Source organism: Macaca mulatta, chromosome 7 (genome assembly GCF_049350105.2).
Source record: "Macaca mulatta isolate MMU2019108-1 chromosome 7, T2T-MMU8v2.0, whole genome shotgun sequence".
In the NCBI taxonomy this organism is placed as follows: Eukaryota; Metazoa; Chordata; class Mammalia; order Primates; family Cercopithecidae; genus Macaca; species Macaca mulatta.
The window spans coordinates 21,378,287-21,395,421 of NC_133412.1; the positions used below are offsets into that span (position 1 = coordinate 21,378,287).

The 17,135-nt window shown below is 41.2% G+C and overlaps 1 protein-coding gene across 3 annotated transcripts in view; it reads right to left on the minus strand.

Annotated features, from left to right (window-relative positions):
• Positions 1 to 17,135, minus strand: part of FRMD5 (FERM domain containing 5) — a 339,478-nt gene that overhangs the window by 122,377 nt on the left and 199,966 nt on the right. The gene's annotated exons all lie outside the window — the stretch shown is intronic.

The following is a 17,135-nucleotide window of genomic DNA, read 5'->3' on the forward strand; positions in this document are numbered from 1 at the left end:
TTCTTATCCAATTGGAATGGTTTAAGTTTTGAAAACAGGCAAGGGAAGATGGACTGTATGACCTGTAAAGGTCTCTGCCAGAGTTAAGATGCTGTGATTTTTACCATTGTAGAACTTTATTTTACCCGAAGCTGCCAATTATTTTTGAGCACTGTACTCAAATTGTTCTTTGCTTTGCACATTCAGCTCCCTTTCTCCCAGACCCTCTTCAGCTAAAGGGCATTAGATTATGGAGTGGAACTCCGACGGGAAAGAAAAGCTGCAGAACAATCCTTTTCTCAGTGAGGCTCTGTGATGGGGACTGCAGTGGCTTTGATGTACACAGCTCCCACAGCATCGGTGCATCCATACAAATGAGCCCTGAGTGACTGGGACAGTCACTTTGCTGCTGCTACTGCTGCTGCTGCTGCTGTTGCATTCTGTGCACTCAGACAGTACTGCTCCAGAGCACCTGCTTGGGTTGGAAATATGGATATTCATCATAAAAATCCATAAATTCATTGCCAAATTAGGCATATTAACACCCTCCCAGGACAAGGCATTTACAGGGAGGACAAATATGGACCTTTTGATCTGTCTTCGGTGCTGATAATTCTTGAACATTAAACTAGACAATTCTTGCCACAAAAAATCCACAATCTCGTCTCCATTAAAAATCATCAGGCCTACCAGGTAAGGGATTGATATTTTCAAACAGGGCACTGATGTGTTCTCCATTCTCCTGTTTGCTCAACTCCATTTATGTATTAGCTCTGCTAAACTTGAATCTTGGTCCAACATTCTTTGGAGATGGCTCAATAATAAAATCTCTAACACAGTGCAGTGTCCTAGCCCTGCATCCTTTTTTTAATTAGTAGGTTTCCAGAAGAAAATCGTGTCAGAAAAAATCCAAACCCTGAACGCTGATAGCTCCCAACAAGATGAAGTATGAGAGAAACAGAAACTCTTTAAACTATAAGTTATTTGAGGATAAGGTATCTTCTACTAAAAAACTACTACTAGGAATATTTGTTTTCTACTATAATTCTGGCTTTGAAAATAATAAAGTTGGCTTCAGAAATAGAGACTACAAATATTCTCCAATAATGAGTCTCACAGAAGAAATGAAATTTGTTCTTAAATCAAATTTCCAGTTGGAGATTGTTCTGAGTTTGTTTTTGTTTTGTTTTAATCTGACATAGAGTTTTAGACTTGAGAATTGTCTCTACAGCAAAAATATCCAGTATTGGTTGGACATCCCTGAATATGTCCAAATATTTACTTGATGAGAAGGTTGTAAATTCTTTTTTTTTTTTGCAAGGGACTGGAGTTTTATTTTTTATTTATTTTTATTTTTTGAGATGGAGTCTTACTCTGTTGCACAGGCTGGAGAGCAGTGATGCGATATCATCTCACTGCAACCTCTGCCTCCGGGTTAAAGTAATTCTCCTGCCTCAGCCTCCTGAGTAGCTGGGATTACAGGTGCATGCTACCATGCCCAGCTAATTTTTGTATTTTTAGTAGAGACAGGGTTTCACCACATTGGCCAGGCTGGTCTCAAACTCCTGATCTCAGGTGATCCACCTGCCTTGGCTGCCCAAAATTCTGGGATTACAGGTGTGAGCTGCTGCACCCGGCTGGACTGGAGTTTTATTATTACTCACATCAGTCTCCAATTTTTATTTTATTTTTAGAGATGGGATATTTTTCTCTCCAGGCTGGAGCACAATGGCATGATGATAGCTCATTGTAACCTCAAACTCAGGCTCAAGTGGTCCTCCTGTCTAAGCCTACCAAAGCACTGAGATTACAGGCATGAGCCAATGGGCCTTTTTTCTTTTTTTGACATAGATGTTTATTGCTACAAACTCACCTCTTAGCACTGCTTTTGGTGCATTCCATAAGTTTTGGTATTTTGTATTCTATTTTTGTCTCAAGATATTTTAAAAGTTCCCTTTTAACTTCTTGACCTATTGTTTAGAAGCACGTTGTTTAATTTCCATGTATTTGGAAATTTTCTTTTTTTTTTTTTTTTTTTTTTTTTGAGACGGAGTCTCGCTCTATCGCCCAGGCTGGAGTGCAGTGGCGCAATCTCGGCTCACTGCAAGCTCTGCCTCCCGGGTTCACGCCATTCTCCTGCCTCAGCCTCCCGAGTAGCTGGGACTACAGGCGCCGCCACCTCGCCCGGCTAATTTTTTTTTTTTTTGTATTTTTAGTAGAGACGGGGTTTCATTGTGTTAGCCAGGATGGTCTTGATCTCCTGACCTCGTGATCCGCCCGTCTCGGCCTCCCAAAGTGCTGGGATTACAGGCTTGAGCCACCGCGCCCGGCCTGGAAATTTTCTAAAATTCCTTCAGTTCTTAACTTCTAGTTTCGTACTTTGGTGGGTAGAAAAGATATTTGATATGATTTCGATCTTCTTAAACTCATTTAAATTTATTTAGACTTGTTTTGTGCCTAAACATATATATATATTTTTTTGAGATGGAGTCTCATTCTGTTGCCAGGTTGGAGTGCAGTGGCACGATCTTGGCTCACGGCAACCTCCAACTCCCAGGCTCACCGCAACCTCCAACTCCCAGGTTCAAGCGAGTCTCCTGCCTCAGCCTCCCGAGTAACTGGGACTACAGGTGGGTGCCACCACGCCTGGCTTATTTTTTTGTATTTTTAGTAGAGATGGGGTTTCACCTTGTTGGCCAGCTTGGTCTCGATCTTTTGACCTTGTGATCCACCTGCCTTGACCTCCCAAAGTGCTGGGATTACAGGCGTGAGCCACCGCACCTGGCCCTAACATGATTTATCCTGGAGAATGTTCCATGTGTGCTAGAGAAGAATGTATATGATGTTGTTGCTGGATGCAATGTTCTGTATATGTTTATTAGGTCCATTTGATGTAAAGTATAGTTTAAGTCCAATGCTTCCTTATTGATTTTTTTTTGTCTGGATGAAATGTCCATTGCTTAAAGTTGGGTATCAAAGTCCCCTACTATTATTGTGTTGCAATCTATCTCTCCCTTCAGGTCCTTTCATATTTGTTTAATATACTTAGGTGTTCCAGTGTTGGTGCATGTATATGTATAATTGCTATAGTCTCTTGATGAACTGACCTCTTTATCTTTATATAATGACCTTGTCTCATTTTACAGCTTTCGACTTAAAGTCTATTTTATCTGATATAAGAATAGTTACCCCTGCTTTCTTTTGATTTCTATTTGCATGGAATATGTTTTGCCATCCTTTTACTTTCAATCTATGCGTGTCCTTAATGGTGAAGTGAGTGTCTTGTAGGCAACATATAGTTGGGTCTTGTTTTTTAAATTCATTCAACCATTCTATGCCTTCTGATTAGAGAATTTAATCCATTTACATTCAAAGTAATTATTGATAGGTAATGACTTACTACCGCCATTTTGTTAGTTTTCTGATTGTTTTGTGGATCCTTTTTTCCTTCTTCTCTTGCTATCTTCCTTTGTGATTTATTTTCTCTAGTGTTAGGTTTTCATTCCTTACTTTTTGTTTTTTGTGAATCTACTATAGGCTTCTGTTTTGTGGTTACCATAAGGCTTACACAGAACATCTTATAGTTATAACAGGCCATTTTAAACTGATAACAACTTTGAGTGCATAAAAAATCTCAGTACTTTTACTCTACTCGCCCCTCATATTTTGTTTTTACTATCAACATTTACATCTTTTTATATTGTGTATCCTTAAGCAACTATTATAGCTATTATTATTATTATTATTTTATTTTTTTCCAAGACAAGGTCTCATTCTGTTGCCCAGCCTGGAGTTCAGTGGCACAATACTGGCTCACTGCAACCTCTGCCTCCCAGGTTCAAGTGATTCTCCTACCTCAGCCTTCTGAATAGCTGGGACTACAGGCATGTGCCACCACACCTAATTTTTGTACTTTTTGGTAGAGACGGGGTTTTACCATGTTGGCCAGGCTGGTCTCGAACTCCTGACCTCAAGTGATCCACCTGCCTCAGCCTTCCAAAGTGCTAGGATGACAGGCGTGAGCCACTGCACCCAGCACTATTAGTATTTTTAAATAGTTTTGCCTAACCTTCATGCTAAAGATATAAGTAACTTGCCACCATTACAATATTATTCTGAATTTGACTGTGTACACTTTTACCAGTGAGTTTTATACTTTTATATGTTTTAATGTTTACTAATTAGCATCCTCTTCTCTCAGCTTGAAGAACTCTGTTCAGCCTTTTTCATAAGACAAGTTTGGTGGTGATGAACTCCCTCAGCTTTTGCTTATCTGAGAAAGCCTTTATTGCTCCTTCATTTCTGAAGGATGGCTTCCAGGCATTCTTGTTTTCTCCTTCAGCACTTTGAATATGGTCATCCCTCAGCATCTGTGGGGAATTGGTTCCAGGACCCTTTGAGAATACCAAAATCCACAGATGCTCAAGTCTTTTATATAAAACAATATAGTATTTGCATATAACAACATATGCATATCCTCCCACACATTTTAAATAATATCCAGATTACCAGTAGTACCTAATACAAAGTAAATGCTATGTAAATAACGGTTATACTATACTGTTTAGGGAATAATGACAAGAAAAAAAAGTCTGTACATGTTTAGTACAGATGGAACCATTGTAGGCTTAACTACATATTTGATCTATGATTGGTTAAATCCATGGATGAAGACCCTGCAGCTACAAAGGGCTGAAGCTTGATTTCAAAGAGGCTGGTCTGGTGCTGGGGTGTGCCTGGAGCCTGAGTTTGTGGGAGCAGGCTGGGTCCTGGGTCCACAGGAGCTGGCCTGGATCATGGGTCTCCAGGGGTGGTCCTGGAGACATGGTTCATGGAGACTGTCCTGGCACTGGTGTCTACAGGAGTGGGTCTGGACCCTGGGTCTGTTGGAGCAGGTTTGGATTCTGAGTCCACTGGAGGTTGGGTCTATGGGGACTGGCCTGGAGCCTGGGGCCAGCCTGGTGTTAGGGCAGGAACGAAGCTTGGATCTGTAGGGGATAGTCTGGGGCCAGGGATCATAGGTACTGGCATGGTACCTGGAGTCCTGGGGGCTGGCCTGAAGACTGGGTCTATGGGGATGTGCGTGGAGGTGAGGTGTGCAGGTGCTGGTCTGGAAGCTAGGTTTTTGAGGGCTGACCTAGGTCCTGGAGCCATGAGAGCCAGCCTGGAACCTGGGTCCACAAGGATATTCCTAGAGCCTGGGTCCATGGGTTCTAGCCCAGTGCTGGGTCTACTAGTATAAGCCTGGACCCTGGATCTGCTAGAAAAGCGCTGAACCCTGGAGCTGCTGGAGCGTGGGGCTGCAGAGGCTCGCCTACAGGGTGGGGTCGCGAGGATCAGCCTGGCCTAGAGCCCGTGTCTGAAGGTGATGGCTTGGTGCCTGAGGCCTAGGGTGCTGCCTTGGCACTGGGGCAGGCTTAAAGCCTGGGGTTATGTGGGCTGACCTGCCTCTGGGCTGTTCTGGAACCTGGGGTAGGCCTGGAGACTAGGTCTGCAGGGGCTGGCCTGGAGGCAGGGTCCACTGAGCAGGCCTGGAGCCTGGTGCTGCACGATCTAGCTTGGCACTGCGGTGGACTTGGAAGCCTAGTCTGTAGGTACACGCCTGGAGTCAGGGAACATGGGGGCCTACCTAGTGATGGGTTTTACTGGGACAGGACCAGTGTTGAGGAATGAGGCAATGTCCGGTACCCACTCCTCCTTCCCTCACACAGAGGGTATCTTTCTCCATGCTGTGCTGTCTGAGGTTTGGGGAAGTGTGACGAGGGTAACGTAAAACTGTCTCTCCTGCCCTCTTCAATGTATCTTTTCTTATTTCTACATGATACCTCATTGCTGCAATCTCTCATCTGATCTCCCTAGCTCTTGTGAAGGTATTTTCATGCATGGATAGTTGTTTACATTGATATTTCTGTGAGGTGATGAGTGCTATAAAGTTCAGTTTCACCGTCTAGCTGATGTTCAAACCCTCAGTTTCTCTCCTATAGATTCTTACTGTAGAGTAAAGAATGAGTAAAATGAGTAAAGAAATCATTTCCAGGGCACAGCGAAAGTTTTAAAGGACAGATTTGAGTAGGGATTGCCTTTTTTTTTAAGCTCCTCAGCTGATTTTTTTTTTTTTTAATTGTATACCAGTTTGAGAACCATTGCTCTGGAATTTGCTGCTCAAAGTGTTCTACATGTTGAAAATGCAGAATTTTAGGCTCTATCCTCTTTAACAAGATCCCCGGATGATTCATTTATACGTTAAAGTTTGATAAACACTGCTCTTGAAAAGGGTCAACCTTGGCTATACATTAGAATCATGTGGGGGGCTTTTAAAAAATGATACATGCATTGATATTTCTTTAAAGCTTTCCAATGATTAAAACATGAATACCACTGAACTACAATGTACAAACACAAATATCTGCTCAGGTATACTCTAGTCATGATAAGTAGATGGAAAAAAGAGAAAGTTTGAACTCCCACTTTCAAGAAGAGACACCGGGGAACTACCTCAACAGAAGAATGCTGCTAGCACCAGAAAGAAAATGACTCTTATGATGATAAAGGCCTGAAGGGTAACTCCCAAATTTCATTTCACAATACTCTAACTGCTATGCTTGTTTATGGCATCTCTGCTCTACCTCTCTAAAACCAGCCTTTGTTGTTGTCCTGTTCTCTGCCCACTCCTCTCCCCAATCCACACCCAAAGATTCTACTCTTGAGATTCCTCAAGAAAACATGTTTTTGACTCTAAGGAATAAAAACGGATCAAGCTCAAAAGAAATTCCCCATTCTGCACTAAGGTTGCAAAGGATATATTCTTACCAACACGTTGTCTTGTGGTTCATCTCATTGCCTTCAGAGTGCCTGCTGGCAATGACGCAGGATACCAGGATTGCGGATAGAACCTAGTCTGTCTCCATAGGAGAAACTGTCTCCTTGCCTGTTGTCTCCTTGCCCCTGAGCTTTCTTAATGTAGTTCTGCTGCCAAAGTGAGTGGATTTTTCCCCTGGGCCTGATTTCTATTGTTAAGTTTTTATATTATTGAAATCTAACAGTGACAGTTGCTGCCCTATAATCTAGACGATGCTTGCAAATGATGAAAAGGAAACATGTCTATCTCTCTCTACTCTTTACAGAAAAACCAGAATGATCATACACGCTGTAAGAAACAATAGTTTCAGTCCATATGACTTCTGTTGTTTCCAAACAACCACAACAAAACCATAACAACGACAAAAAGATATGTTCTTCAACGTTCATGACATTGAGATCTCCCGTCTACTTCCAGTAGGCCTTTTAAAGGACTCTTTTCCTGTCTTACAAAAATATTATATATATTTAAGGTATACAACATGATGTTATACTATATATAGTAAAATGGTCTTTTGTGTGAGGTATTTCCTACATCACACTAAAGAGACTTTGTTAGATAATATAATTAACAAAGCTACATTTCTTCATCTGGTTCAATGTGGAACTAAGGTATTATCATCAGGGATATAAGGATCACAGCTGCTTACAGGTAGTATATGATCTAGAGCTATGATTCCTTGTCCACAAAACAGGGATAAGACTCTCTCCTTTTTAGTTCTGCTATCAAGATGAAATGAGATAATACATATATAACTTTGTAAATTGCAAAGTGGTCTACAAGATTTAGATATGCTTATTATTAGTTGGTAGGAGTGAGTGATGTATGCTGGAAGACGAGTAAAGAAATCATTTCCAGGGCACAGCAAAAGTATTAAAGGACAGATGAAGTTCTCTGATGGCAAATCTCTGCACAGGGGAACAAGGGTTCTATTTCTAGTTTCCTATTAAAGGTAAGAGGCAACACTAGACATTGCCTTTGACATTAGTTTCAAGCAAGCAGACTGATCAGAGGCAATGCATATGTGATTCAACACTCCATGGAGAGGGTGTCTGTCAATTCTGTCATGACCATTAGGCTCTCTGCCTCATTCAGTTTAAGTACATACAAATCCCTAAACTCCACTGCCATTCAAACTGGCAGATACTAAAGCTTGAGCACTAAAGGGAAAACAAGGGGTGCTTTTTCAGATCTAATAATGGCTGGCCAGAGGATTCTATCCCTGGCAGCACAGCTGCTTCTACCAGGAAATTGATGAGATGAGCTTGTGAGATGATGGCTGATTTCACATCAGGAAGTTCGGTGTGATTTGAAAGAAAGACTGCATTCCAAGGCTCTGCCCTGCCGCGAGACAGGCAGGCCTATTTCTATTCAGCTGCTCTCTACCATGCAAAATGACGTCACTTTCTAGAACACAGACAATCTCTGGGAACAACCTGCCGGCAAGCAAGCACCAAAACTTCTGGAAAAAGAAAATAAGCTGTAGTCATCATATGCTAGGGATATGAAACAAACAGATGATAATTTCATTCCTCAGCTGTTAACACTGTTTCTTCTCTCTTCACAAGTTGCTTTCATTTTTATTTTTGTGTTTTTTTCGGATGGAGTCTCCATCTATTGCCCAGGTTGGAGTGCGGTGGCGTGATCTTGGCTCACTGCAACCTCCACCTCCCAGGTTCAAGCGATTCTCCTGCCTCAGCTTCCTGAGTAGCTGGGATTACGGGTGTGTGCCACCACGCCTGACTAATTTTTGTAATTTTAGTAGAGACAAGAATTTGACATATTGGCCAGGTTGGTCTTGAACTCCTGAACTCAGGTGATCTGCCCACCTTGGCCTTCCAAAGTGCTGGGATTACAGGCGTGAGCCACTGCGCCCGGGCTCCTCACAAGTTGCTTTGAAATAAATCGCTCAAGTTCTTCTAGGATGACTAACAGGATGACTAACAGTGAAGTTATAAATATTATTGAGGGAAATATAATGAAATATTTAATGTTAGAATGTTGGATTGTTCCAAAGCCCAGTGCTTGGTTCTATTCCACATAAGATCATGCCCTTGGTGACGTTACCAACTCTCATAGCATTGAATGTCATTTATATGTAGACCCCAAATTTGATAACTTCAGCCCAAATCTTTGTCTCAAACTTCACAATATGTGTACAACTGCCTATCTGAGATCTCTATTTAGATGTCTGATAGACACCTTGAACTTCACGTGTTCAAGATCAAACTCCTTTTTGCAATTTTTTGTTTTGAAATAATTTCAGATTTATAAAAAGTTATAAGAATGGTACAAAAAATTCATATTCTCTTTATCCAGATTCCCTGATAATTAACATTTTCCAATATTTAATCATTCTCTTAATCCATATATCGTATATAAAGATATCATTATTTTCTGAGCCACTTGAAATTGTAGACATGATGACCCTTTATTTCCAAAATACGTCTATGTATTTCCTAAGAACAAGAACATCCTCTAACATAACCATAGTATAATTATCCAATTCGAGAAGTTGACGCAGTACTGTTAACTGATCCACAGGTCTTACTCATATTTAAGTCAATTGCTCCAGTGTGTTACTGCAAAGCAAAATATATATATTTTTTTCTGATTCAGGGTCCATCCAACCCAGAATCACAAATTATATTCAGTTGTCACGTCATATTAGTCTTCTTTAATCTTCAACAGTTCTTCTCTGATGACTTCAATATATTTTGTACAAGGTTCCCTAATTTTTGTTTTTTAAATTTTTTTAAAATTGTGGCAAAATACACATAACATACCATCTTGTTTTTTTAAATTTTTTAATTTTTTTTTTGAGACTGAGTCTAGGTCTGTTGCTCAGGCTGGACTGCAGTGGCAAGTTCTTGGCTTGCTGCAGCCTCTACCTCCTGGGTTCCAGTGATTCTCCTGCCTCAGCCTCCCAGGTAGCTGGAATTACAGGAATGCATCACTGTGCCTGGCTAAGTTTTGTATTTTTAGGAGAGATGGGGTTTTACCATGTTGGCCAGGCTGGTCTTGAACTCCTGATCTCAGGTATCTGCCTGCTTTGGCCTCCCAAAGCGCTAGGATTACAGATGTGAGCCACCGCGTCCAGCCTTTAATTATTTTTTTAAGTGTGCAGTTCAGTAGTGTCAAGTACATTCACACTGTTGTGCAACCAATCTCCAGAACTCTTCATCTAGCAAAATTAAAACTCTACATCACAGATATATGTGTGATATACAGATACACACACATACATGACATAACATTTTATATTTGTGAGCATATATATATATATACACACACATACACACATATAGGCCATGATTTCTTTCTTTTTTTTTTTGGGGGGGGGGAGACAGCATTTCACTCTGCCACCCTGGCTGGAGTGCTCGTTGCAGCCAACTCCCTGGGCTCAAGCCATGCCCCTGCCTCAGCTTCCCTAGTAGCTAGGACTATATGCACCATGTCCAGCTATTTTTTATTTTTTGTAGAGACAGGGTCTTGCTATATTGCCCAGGGTGGCCTTGAATTCCTGAGCTCAAGTGATCCTCCTGCTCGGCCTCCCAAAATGCTGAGATTACAGGTGTGAGCCACTGCACCTCACCTTACCACAATTTCTTTGTCCATTCTTTTATGAATGAACACTTAAAGATTGTTTCCATTTCTTGGCTATTGTGAATAATGCTGCAATGAACATGAGAGTGCAGAAATCTCTTCGACTCATTTCCTTTGGACATATGCCCAGAAATGGGATTGCTGGATCACATGGTAGTTCTTTTTTTTTTTTTTTCCTTAAGACAGTCTCGCTGTATCCCCCAGGCTGGAGTACAGTGGCACTATCTTGGCTCTCTTCAACCTCTGCCTCCTGGGTTCAAGTGATTCTCATGCATCAGTCTCCCGAGTAGCCGGGATTATAGGCACGTGCCACAACACCCAGCTAATTTTTGTATTTTTAGTAGAGATGGGGTTTCGCCATGTTGGCCAAGCTGTTCTTGAACTCCTGACCTCAGGTGATCCACCCGCCTTGGCTTCCCAAAGTGCTGGGAGGTGTGAGCCACTGAACCCTGCGGTGGTTCTATTTAAAAATTTTTGAGGAACCTCCATACTGATTTTCAAAATGGCTACACTTTTTAATTGTTTGGAGATAGGGTCTCGCTATGTTGCCCAGGCTGGAGTGAAGTGGTATGGACACAGCTCAGTGCAGCCTCAACCTCCTGGGCTCAAGCAATCCTCCCACCTCAGCCATCCATGTAGCTGAAACCATAGGTGCGAGCCACTATGCCCAGCCTCAAAATGGCTGTACTAATTTACATTCCCATTAATAGTGTATAAACGTTCCCTTTCCTCACCAGTAACAAGTATTCTCACCAATACTTGTTATCTTTTGTCTTTCTAACGTGTTTGAAGTGCTATCTCATTGTGGTTTTGATTTGTATTTCCCTGATGATCAGTGATGTTGAACACCTTTTCATATACTTGTTGACCATTTTTATGTCTTCCTTGGAAAAATGTCTATTCAGCTCCTATGCCCATTTTTAAATCAGGTTATTTGTTTTTCTGTTATTGAGTTGTATGAGTCTCATATATTTTGGATTTAATCCCTTATCAGATAGATATATGGACTATAAATATTTTGTTCCATTCTGTGGGACACTTTTTCATTTCATTGATGGTTCCCTCTGCTGTGCAGAAACATTTTAATCTGATGTAGCCCTACTTGTTATTTTTGCTTTTGTTGCCTGTTTTTAGTGTCATATTAAAAAAAATCATTGCCAAGACTAATGTCATGGAGCTTTTCCCCTATATTTTCTTCTAGGATTTTTATGGTTTCAGGTCTTATGTTTAAATCTTAAATCCATTTGAGTTTATTTTTGTGTATGGCATAAGATAAAAATCCAATTTTATTCTGTTTTTGTTTTTGTTTTGAGACAGGGTCTCACTTTGTCATTCAGGCTGGAGTCCAGTGGCATGAACACAGCTCACTGCAGCCTCCGCTTCCCACACTCAAGTGATCCTCCTGCCTCAGCCCCACAAGTAGCTGGGACTACAGGCACGTGTCACCATGTCCAGCTAATTTATTTTTATTTTTATTTTTTTGTAAAAACGGGGTTTCAAAATGTTGTCTAGGCTAGTCTTGAACCCCTGAGCTCAAGGGATTCCTGCCTCAGCCTCCTGAGTAGCTGGCTAATTAGTGCCCGGATAATTTTTGTAATTTTAGTAGAGACAGGGTTTCACCATGTTGGCCAGGCTGATCTCAAACTCCTGGCCTCAAGTGATCCACCTGCCTCAGCCTCCCAAAGTGCTGGGATTACAGGTGTAAGCCACCATGACTGGCAAGCCACTGCACCCAGCTCATTCTTTGTTTTGATGCTAAAAGACTGCTAGGTTTGGCCAAAGTGAGCCCCTTCAAGTTGTTTCCTGTCCTTTTGACATGTCATCATTACTTGAGCACTTTTAAAGTTTCTGGCACAATAAGATGCCCCAGGCTCATCTTATCCTTTCTCTGCCCTGGCCCAGAATAGGCTAGATCTCAAAGGCACCTGATTTTTTTACTGGAGAGTGGCATTTAAAAACCTACATCTGGGTGTTGTGTGATCATTGTTATTGGAGGGTCATTTGTCACAGGCCATCTCGGTAATGAAGTTAAGAAAGTATGTTTGAGGGTGTATATTTATATCCATCTCTGTATCTCAATATTAAAAACCATGGGTTTACACTAATATCTCTAATTCTATTCCAATATCAAAGGGTTCATTCTGTAGCAGGATGAGCCACAGACAAGAACCCCTCAGACACTGAGTTGTGGAAGGAAAGGGCTTTATTCAGCTGGGAGCATCGGCAGACTCATGTCTCCAAAAACTGAGCTCCCTGAGTGAGCAATTCCTGTCCCTCTTAAGGGCTTTCAACTCTAAGGGGGTCCACACGAGAGGGTCGTGATTGATTGAGCAAGCAGCGGGTACGTGACTGGGGGCTGCATGCACCGGCAATTAGAACAGAACAGAACAGGGATTTTCACAGTGCTTTTCCATACAATGTCTGGAATCTATAGATAGCATAACCGGTTAGGTCAGGGGTCAATCTTTAACTACCAGACCCAGAGTGCAGCAGTGGGCTGTCTGCCCGTGGATTTCATTTTTGCCTTTTAATTTTTCCTTCTTCTTTCTTTGGAGCCAGAAATTGGGCATAAGACAATATGAGGGGTGGTCTCCTCCCTTAATTCTAGTTTCCTCCCTTTCCATATTTGTAACTCCCTTTTCTAACAATGAGAGACCTACCTCCTATTATCCTCACTTTACTTATGTACTCAGTCCCAGGATACATAGAAAGTAGTTTCAGAATTTCCAAGTCATACCACAGCAGAAGACTGAACTCTTGATCTTTTGTTCCAAATGGGGTCCGCCCACAGCCTTTCCCATTTCAGTTGATGGCAACTCCATCCTTCTAGTTGCTCAGATCAAAAACCCTGGAATCATCCTGGAGTCTTTACTCTGTCTTTCATACTACACATCTATCTAATCTGTCAGAAAATCCTATCAGTTCTATCTTCAAAATGTATTCAGAATCTAACCACATCCCACCACCTCCACCGCTATCAATCACCCTGGTCCAAGCCACCACCATCGTCTTGGGCCTAGATTGCTCCCAGCTAGTCTCCCTGCCTCTACACTTACCCCTTAATCAGTCTGTCATCAACATAGCAGTCAGGGTAGTGTTTTTAAAAATGTAAGTCTCTTTCAATCACTCCTCTGAACATTCCAGTGATCACAAAACACTCAGATGTAGGTTGTTAAAACTCTGTTTCACTCAAGAGTAAAACCCAGAGTCTTAAAAATGCCCCTATAACTTTCTGGCCTCACCTCCTATTACTGCCTCCATCATCCTACTCTACTCCAAACACACTAGCCTCCTTGCTATTTGTCACACACTACAGCTATAATCTTATTTATGCCCTTGGCTATGATTCCTCTACCAGAAACGAGTATTTTACTTCCTTCAAGGGTTCAATCTCACTTCAACAAGGCCCACACTGACTACTGTATTTGATATGTATACTTGATATTACAACCACCCTCCCAACTCTAGCAGTCCCCATTCTCCTTACCCTACTCTATGTTTTCGTCTTCTACAGCACTTATCACTTTCTAATATACCATATATTATATCATTTACTAATTTTTTATGTTTATTATTCATTGCTTATTCTCCACCCTTGGATCACTGCTAGAATTTATGAGGACATGAATTTTTGTCTCTTTCGTTCACTGATGAACAAAGGGGCCTAGAACAGTATCCAGCAAGCTGTAGACACTCAACAAATATTTGCTGATGTTGAATGAATAAATTATTAGAAACCCAGAATTATGAATTGTTTCCCCCCTATTTTGGCAGCATGGTTTGACTAACAATTTTCTGTAAAACAATTTGATTTTTAATCTATAATAGTAATTTGGACCAATAGCTCTCATATTTATTTTTCAAACCAGCATTCTCTCAAAGAGGAATGTGTCCTTAAAAGAAATTTAGTAACACACTCACACCAGTGAGCCAAGGTACTTCAAATGAATGTTAAATCAAACTTCCAGAGAAAATGCCATAGTTTTTATTTAACATGTATGCATACTTATGTGTGTACATATCAGTACAAGCATACCTCATTTTATTGTGCTTCACTTAATTGTGACTCAGATACTATGCTTTTTTTTTTTTTTTTTAAATAAATTGAAGGTTTGTGGCAACCTGGCATCCAGTAAGTCTGTTAGCACCATTTTTCCAATAGCACATGCACACTTCATGTCTCTGTGTCACATTTTGTTAAATCTTGCAATATTTCAAAATTTTCCATTATTATTTTTTTTCTTATGGTGATGTGTGGTCCTTAATGTTACTACTATAATTGTTTTGGGGCACCATAAACCATGCCCATAGAAGATGGCGAACTTAATAAATGTTGTATGTATCCTCACACTCCAACAACCAGCTGTTCCCCCAACTCAGTCCCTCTCTTTGGGCCTCCCTGTATCCTGAGACACAACAATATTGAAATTAGCCAGTTAATAACCTTTCAAAGGCCTGTAAGTGTTCAAGTAAGAGGAAAAGTCACACGTCTTTAACTTTAAATCAAAAGCTAAAAATGATTATGCATAGTGAGAAAAGCAGGTTGAAAGCCGAGACAGGCTGAAAGCTAGGCTTCTTGAGCCAAATAGTGAGGCAAATTTGTAAATGCAAAGGAAGAGTTCTTCAAGGAAATTTAAAGTGCTACTCCAGTGATCACATGAATAACAGGAAAGTTAAACAGTCGTCATGCTGATACGCAGAAAGTTTTAGTGGTCTGGATAGAAGATCACACAAGACACAACATTCCCTTTAACCAAAGCCTAATCCAGAACAAGGCCTTAACTCTCCTCAATTCTGTGAAGGCTGAGAGAGATAAGAGAGCTGCACAAGACAAGTTTGAAGCTGGCAGAGGTTGGTTCATGAGGTTTAAGGAAAGAAACCATCTGTATTAAGTCTACTCATACTGCTATAAAGAAATGCCTGAGGCTGGGTGTGGTGGCTCATGCCTGTAATCCAGCACTTTGTGAGGCCAAGGCAGGCAGATCATCTGAGGTCAGCAGTTCGAGACCAGCCTGACCAACATGGTGAAACCCTGTCTCTACTAAAAATACAAAATCAGCCGGCATGGTGGCGTGTGCCTGTAATCCCAGGCACTTGGGAGGCTGAGGCAGGAGAATCACTTGAACCCAGGCGGTGGAGGTTGCAGTGAGCCAAGATCACACCATTGCACTCCAGCCTGGGCAAAAAGAGTGAAACTCCATCTTGAAAGAAAGAAAAGAAAAGGAGAAGAGAAGAGAAGAGAAGGAAAAGAAAAGAAGGAAAGGAAGGAAAGGAAGGAAGGAAGGAATAAAGGAAGGAAGGAAGGAATAAAGGAAGGAAGGAAGGAAACGAAAGGAAAGGAAAGGAAAGGAAAGGAAAGGAAGAAAGGAAGAATTAAAAGGAAATATCTGAGACTGGGTAATTTACAAATAAAAGAGGTTTAATTGGCTCACAGTTCTGCAGGCTACAAAGGAAGTATAGCGGCTTCTGTTTCTTGGGAGGCCTCAGGAAACTTACAATCATGGTGGAAGGCAAAGGGGAAGCAAGGCATCTCACATGGCTGGAGCAGGAGGAAAAGAGTGAGGGGGAAGGTGCTACACACTTTTAAACAACCAGATCTCGGGAAAACTCTATCACAAGAACAGCACTAGGGGAATGGTGCTAAACCATTCATGAGAAGCCACCCCCATGTCCAATCACCTCCCACCAGGCCTACCTCCAGCACTGGGGATTATCTTTCAACATGAGATTTGGGCAGGGACACAGATTCAAACCACATCACCATCTCCATAACATAAAAGTGCGAGATGAAGTAGCAAGTGCTGATATAGAAGCTGCAGCAAGTTATCCAGGAGATCTAGGTGAGATCACTTATTAAGGTGGCTACAACAACAGATTTTCAATGTAGATTAAACAGCCTTCTACTGGAAGAAGATGCCATCTAGGACTTTCATAGATGGAGTAAGGTCAACGTCTGGCTTCAAGGCTTCAAAGGACAGGCTGACTCAGATTAAGGGATAATGCAGCTGGTGACTTTAAGTTGAGGCCAATGCTCATTTACCATTGTGAAAATCCCAGGATCTTTAAGAATTATGCTAAATCTATTGTGCCTGTGCTCTATAATTCAAACAGCAAAGCCTGGGTGACAGTATATCTGTTTACAGCATGGTTTACAGAATATTTTAAGTTCATTGTTGAGACCTGCTGCTCAAAAAGAAAAAAAATTCCTTTCAAAATATTACTGCTCACTGACAATCTACCTGATTACCAAAGAGGTCTGATGGAGATGTACAGGAGATTAATGCTGTTTTCATGCTTATTAACATCCAACTGGTAGCCCATGGATCAAGCAGTAATTTTGACTTTCAAGTCTTATTTTAAGAAATACATTTCATAAGACTATAGCTGCACAAATAGTGATTCCTCTGATGGATCTAGGCAAAGTAAATTGAAAAAAATGAAAAGGATTCATCATTCTAGATGCCATTAAGAACATCTGTGGCTCATAGGAGGAAGTCAAATTATCAACATTAACAGGAGTTTGGAAAAAGTTGATTCCAACCCTCATGGTTTCAAGGTGTCAGTGGAGGAAGTAACTGCAGATGTGGTAGAAATAGCAAGAAAATTAGAAGTTGAACCTGAAGATGTGACTGAATTGCTGCAATCTTAAGATCAAACTTGAAGGTATGAGAAGTTGCTTCTTATGGATGAG